Source organism: Sinohyriopsis cumingii, chromosome 11 (genome assembly GCF_028554795.1).
Source record: "Sinohyriopsis cumingii isolate HCF-2022 chromosome 11, ASM2855479v2, whole genome shotgun sequence".
Taxonomy (NCBI): Eukaryota; Metazoa; Mollusca; class Bivalvia; order Unionida; family Unionidae; genus Sinohyriopsis; species Sinohyriopsis cumingii.
Genome location: NC_142971.1, coordinates 10,344,863 through 10,351,185, shown reverse-complemented (window position 1 = coordinate 10,351,185; position 6,323 = coordinate 10,344,863). Strand labels below are relative to the sequence as shown.

Sequence of the window (6,323 nt, the reverse complement as noted above, 5' to 3'; positions counted from 1 at the left end):
TGTATTTCTTTTCGAGAAATGTGGGTGGCCCTGAAAAGGGCCTTTTTTCTTTATGGTGTAGGAGTGAGTTTAACCAATCAACCTTAACTGCCTTAAGCCTTTGCCACGGCCAAGGTCTACTTCTGATGATTGGGTTGAAATCACTAAGGGTGGTACGACAGGCTTAGTCACAGGGTTGGCGTGTTTAGCTCGGGAAGGTCGTATTCTCTTCGGTCGTGATAAAGAAGTCTGATACATTTGTTTCAGACTTCTTAACTCCGCTAAAATGTCCAACAGTACCGTAGCCGTTTGATTTTCACCCTCTTGTTTCTTTGCTGCTACTTCTTCTTGCTGTTGTTGCTGTTGTTTTTTTCTTACCTCTTCTTGTTGCTGTTGCTGTTGCTGTAGGAGAAAAGCTTGTTCCGCTTCCTTTTGTCGTTGCATAAATTTCTCCAATTCTTCTTTCTGTCTCTGTCTAAAATTCTCCACTTGCGGTAATGAAGAAGGTAACGAAGGTTCCGGAACAAATTCTTGCGAGGTAAGAAAATCCACAAAATCCCAATGTACCTCTTCTGAAAGTAAGTCCCGGTTCCCTTGGGCAGTCTCCCCTGCTGGTGCACCCCAATGGATCGTTTTCTGAGTTTCCGTCATGTTGAATCACTGTCGCATAGATTGACTGCACACAAGCGCTAGCGAATCTATATAGACCAGCTGACGTCACAGACTACTCTCTTCGGATTGGATGCGGGCTGACTGAATTTTGTAACGCGTGTTTGGATTGGTGAATGAACTCAATCCGTTTCAATCCTGCCTCTACCTATAAATAAGCGCAGTTCAGTGCATTGATTCACCTGTTCTCGTCGCTTCAAGATGTGGACCGATGTGCAATCTTTTCGTTTGGTTTTGCCAAAGCGCACCCAATCTCCTGCGGCCAACACTGCACTCTTCTTGGGGACAGCCACTGTCGGGGACGTAACAAACAGACACTCAGAAACGGTCACTTCGTTGTCGGGAGTCACTTTTCTTTGGGGGCACGTCCGATGTTTCGATGGTAAGATTGGTTGTATGCTTGAATCAAGTGTGGTAAGATGTCGATGTATTTGAGAGTGTGTTGATGCGTAAAATATTTCCACATAGGTTTATCAAACTGCGTTGAAAACGTTCCACGATGCTGGCTTTGTTTCGGGATTCTCACTAGTGAGAAAACGAATGATCGTTTCATTATTTCATTTTGGAAAGCTTGGTTCAGAAATTCGGTGCCTTTGTCGGTTTTCTTTTGAAGAGGGTGCGGACCATTTTGTTTCAACACCAGTTGAGGGCTCGCACTAATGCAATGCTCGATTTGGAACTAAATGACACGACTCAGGCAAATTTGGAAAAGACGTCGATAAAACAAAACAAATATTTGAAGCCACCATTGTAGGTTGCCAAATGAGAGACATCGCCTAAATCGGCTTGACATTGATGATCGATGCCCTGCACTCGAGTGCGACTTCTGGAAAATGGTTTATGTAAAGTGTATGTGGCTTGTTCTTGTAACCTTCGTTGCACTTGTGGTAAACGGAGACTTGTCAGACCGGTTTTGGCAGCACAATACAATTTCTGAACTCCTCCGTATCCGGCATAATGGGATGGATCGTAGTAAATGCTGTCCTACACCTTCTCCGTTTTTGTTAATAAGTCACCCACTCTTCACTGATACTACTCTTTGTTTGTGTGGAATTGTATTGGTTTATAATTCTTTGCGTGTCCGGCGAGCGACAGGTGCCGAGGAAGATGATGTCTGAACAGGGTTAATTGGTTCTTATTTCACTTCTGTCTTCACCTTCCTTTTCTCTTCTGATGATGAAGGCGTGGTCATCATCTTTTTAATCAATCCAATTATGGGTGGTGTTGTCAACTTGTTTACTTGCGTACCTTTTCTGGTGAGTTTGAAACTCTTCTTCTTCTTCCTTTACTGCCTTGGTCACTGGGAGCAGTAGTGGTGGTAGACGTTTCATCAGGGTCTTGAAATATTTCAGAGTGGGTAGATTTGTTTCGCCTAAAGCTTTTTGGTGAAAGAGTTTCGGACAAATCGTTGCGATCTATCAACGTCTGCAATTCGTGTTGTAACGGAGACGTCTCGGTCAAATGAGGATTGGAAGGCAAATGCGGAGTCCGTTGTTCTTCCCAACGATGATATTCCATCCATCGTTTTTAAGGCAATATAGCCAGTTTTCGTCCTTCCAATCGATTTCAATGGTCACGTCTGAAATTTTTGGACTCCAAAGGTCTTTATTATCTTCTTGGTCCCTTTTGATCTTGTTCACATGAGTCCTATCAGCTTTGTTTCCAGTACACTTTTCAGCAAGGGTAATAAGAACAGGGGCAAAATTTCTCCGCGTTGTACTAACTTCTTTTTCTTTTGACGAATGGGTATTTTCTTTTGAACCATTTGGCGAAGAACGTGACGATGTTTGGCTAAACATTTTTTCTGGTATTAAGACAAAGTTATCGTGCGTTTCAAGTCGTTCAAGCAACATTTGATGATATCTTTGGACGCGGTTTAAATGAGTTCATTTCGCATCGGTGGAGAAGCTTTGGACAGGACGAACATCATGTTTAACTCAACGAGTAGACAGAAGAGGGGTGGCTTCTGGTGGGTGGCATCTTAAGGTTTTAAGAAGCACAAAAAAACACTGATTCCTTTTATTTTCCTAAGGCCTATTTTATATGTGAACGCGTTACCACTGACTGTCGTTGTGTCGTATCAACTTGATGACAGATATCATGCGTTGTGGAAGGGATTCTCAACGGTCTAAATTGGGACAGTTCCTGCTTGGACGAATCAGTAACCTCTGTAACATGCCAGATCTCTCTTGGACTTTGATTTTGGGAGCAGGTAATTTGTGAGCAACTGCCACTGCTGGAGGAGACAATTTTGGAGACGTGGGTTTCCATTTTTTCATCAACTGATGAAGAATAGGTGTCAGATTGGGTTTGGCAGACAATCTCAGCAACAATATTATTCAAGACACGAATGGATTTGACGGGAATGAGACTGAAAGGACGTCATGGTAACGCAGTGTGAGACAGACCCAAAGTATCCATGTTTTTTTTAGATTTTATTTTTAAGTCGACGACGAGGACGTGCACAGGACAGGCCTTCCGTCTTCTCACCAGTGGAGAAACAGAGGGGTTCGAAATCGCAAATAATCGGGGCAGATGGGACAATACACAGCCTAAATTTCTCTCCCAAAATTCAGCGTAACGCTTACATGCACTTATGTTGTATAAAACAATCAATAACAAAAAAAAAAATATAAAACACGCGCAGATACTACTGCGGTTTTACCGATTTAACTCTCCTCTCAAGCGACCGCTCCGGTGGCCCAGTGGTTAGAGCGTCCGCCTGGGATGCGGGAGGTCGTGGGTTCGATCCCCGGCCGAGTCATACCAAATACTTACAAAAATGGTACCAACAGCTGCCGCGCTTGGCCCTCAGCATCAAGAGGTTAGTGTTAGGACTGGTCGGCCTGGTGTCAGGATAATGTGACTGGGCGGGACATTGTGCTACATGTCTGCGTCATGATGCCCAGTGCTAGACATCACTGTAAACTGTCACACTGCAGACATCTTAGCGATATGACTGAAAAATTGTTAAAGCTACGTTAAAAATCCAAATCATATATACACACATACCCGGTACCCGTATGCTTTTTTCCCCAGTCGACAATAGTCGATTTCAGCTGAAGGGTTCTTAAACTCTTAAATACTCCAAATGATTAACCTCTAAAACACATAATGGCCACACAAGATAAATTTCCAGTGTCACACTTGTTTGGGTTTATTTGTGGTTAACAGTGCTTTCAATACAGTTTGGCAAAGGTGTCGAGGCACCTGTAGAAACCTACGCAGACACGTGAACAAAAAAGACCGTTTTTAACATTAATGAATATTTGAATTTTATCCTAATACACTTAGCAAATATTCCAGTATAAAATCTCTTATTCATTTCAACTATGTTCTATATGAAAGAATATATCCGATTCACATGTTCAATGATGGCATGATTGTATCAATATTATTTTTTCCTGAACTGTAATTCTCAGAGAGTGTCCATCCGTGAAACTGGATCAAGGTCAGTTACCAGTAAAGTCGTTAAATTCTGTGTTCAGTAAGTGAACAAATTTGAATACTTAATTCACGTTACATTGTTACAAGTAAACAAACTGACATCTTGATCATCCTCTTATTTACCACGGTGTATAACGTGATTATTACTTAACATACTGCAAACGTGTTTGCCTTTACGTAAATTAATATGTAAGACTCCAACCAAATATTGCCAACCTAATAATAGAAACACAAACTAAGAGTAGTGTGATCAAATTCAAATGAAATTCTTCCCTTCCCTGAGGAATACCTTTATTATATCAAAATTATATTATATTGTTTTGTATCTACATCAACAAAATGAAAAGACGGAGAGTGGGGGCTGATCCCTGTGTGCAAGAATAAACTTTAACGTTTGCTAGATTAAGTTGTCTTTGCACTTAGATAGTTTAAAGCATCCGCATTAAACGTTTACAGTGCTCATCACTACTAGAGTTTTCACCGTGTATGAATAATACACTAACAATTTCTTGTGCCTATCACATAAACGAACCAGGCAGTACGTTTTGGCCTATTTCTAAGTTGTGAACAAAGTTCGAGACAAGATCGACGCCAGAAATTACAGTGTATGTCCTGGTAGAGTTATGCAAAGACATTGTGATGGAGAGTATACAATAACTGTGTGTCAGGATTATTGATAATGACAATAATAATAATAATAATAATAATAATAATAATAATAAGAAGAAGAAGAAGAAGAAGAAGAAGAGGAAGAGGAATAATAATAATAATAATAATAATAATAATAATCTTCATTTGTAACAAAGGCCGCAGGTCCAAATTGCATGCATGTATTGCAAATATGGTACAACCTCAAAACAAAACGATTCAAAGATTGGCACACTGATTCCCTCACTTTTAAAGATAAATTGCAAACATTACGTAGGATAATAACATTGTTATTGATTCTCTCGATACAGTTTTACAACTTCATGTAATTTGCATAACAATGAATGTATGTAGGTACACTGGCCTTTCTCAAATTATCATATATAGGACATTTGAGAGTAAAATGAAACTCATCATCTATATCTGCATGAAAAGAGCACGATCTTTCAACATAGGGAATATTCTGATACCTACATATATTTGCCATTATGGGAAAGCTTCCCTTTCTAAATATGCATATTAGGCTAGCATTGTACAAAGAGTTCAAATAATCTATATAGTATTGACAACTCCGATTGTTTCTTATTTTACTTTTAATATAAAGATGTAATATATAAATTGAATATAAATCTCACATTTAGTTCTTGCGGACATCGTTGTTTAAATATAAAGGAAGAAAGGTCTTTCATCGCCTACCTCTTGATTAACCTAAATAACTCCCGTTCCGAATGAAAACAGTGGGTTCTTGACTTTAATTCATCCAACAGTCATAGTGTTCGTCCCATGACAAGTATAGGTTATCCCTTTGTTTTGGAAGTATATCATCAGTCTTCTTTAGATTAACCAGTACTAATAATTGTTCCCAGTTCATTAGAGATAAAAGCGGTTTTTGTGTGTGTTTTGCAAAATGACGCATGCAATATCAACTGTCTGTACTAATCGATTATAAGACTTTCAGCCCTCAAACGTTATAAAAATATAAGGTAATAAATCTCAGTACCATCAGGCCTCCGCAAAAGAAGGAGCATACTATTGTTCAGAACTGAGACCAAACGAAAATGATTCACAGTGATAACTGAGATCAAGACCAACCATACATTATCGAACATATAAAATTCTTATAAAACCCAAACCTTCAGGGCCAGCCGCACAAGGTGGCGAAATTTGGAACTAATTCAATACTCAAATCCCAATTCATGAGCCATGCTTAAGAACTTATCGAAATCATTACACATTATACTTACTCATTTTGTATTTTTTCATTTTCCAATTTCTTCTATTATTATTTCTACCATATGGATTCAAGCATGATATGTCCCCACAAAGACGATACATTTATGCTTCGAACTATCTGGAATCCAAAATTATGTCCAAGGATAACGGTTTTATTCAGCTGGCGTTACGATTTATTTCTCGGTCTCTCTTCAATGTTTCCCCATACGAACATGAGAATTAAGCTGTATCCGGTGCATACATAAATACGTGCAAGAGTATAGCCTACGGTGTGGGCATTAAGCAGTCATGCATTAAACATCCTAGTCACCCATCCATAAAGATGCCTTGTATTCCAAGCATACTTC

At 39.4% G+C, this 6,323-nt stretch overlaps 1 non-coding gene across 1 annotated transcript; it reads left to right on the top strand.

Moving 5' to 3' along the window:
* The first annotated feature begins 3,335 nt into the window (after window positions 1-3,335).
* Window positions 3,336-3,412, top strand: Trnap-ggg (transfer RNA proline (anticodon GGG)). The gene has a single exon. It is a non-coding gene; the product is annotated as a tRNA-Pro (tRNA).
* Window positions 3,413-6,323: the final 2,911 nt, after the last annotated feature.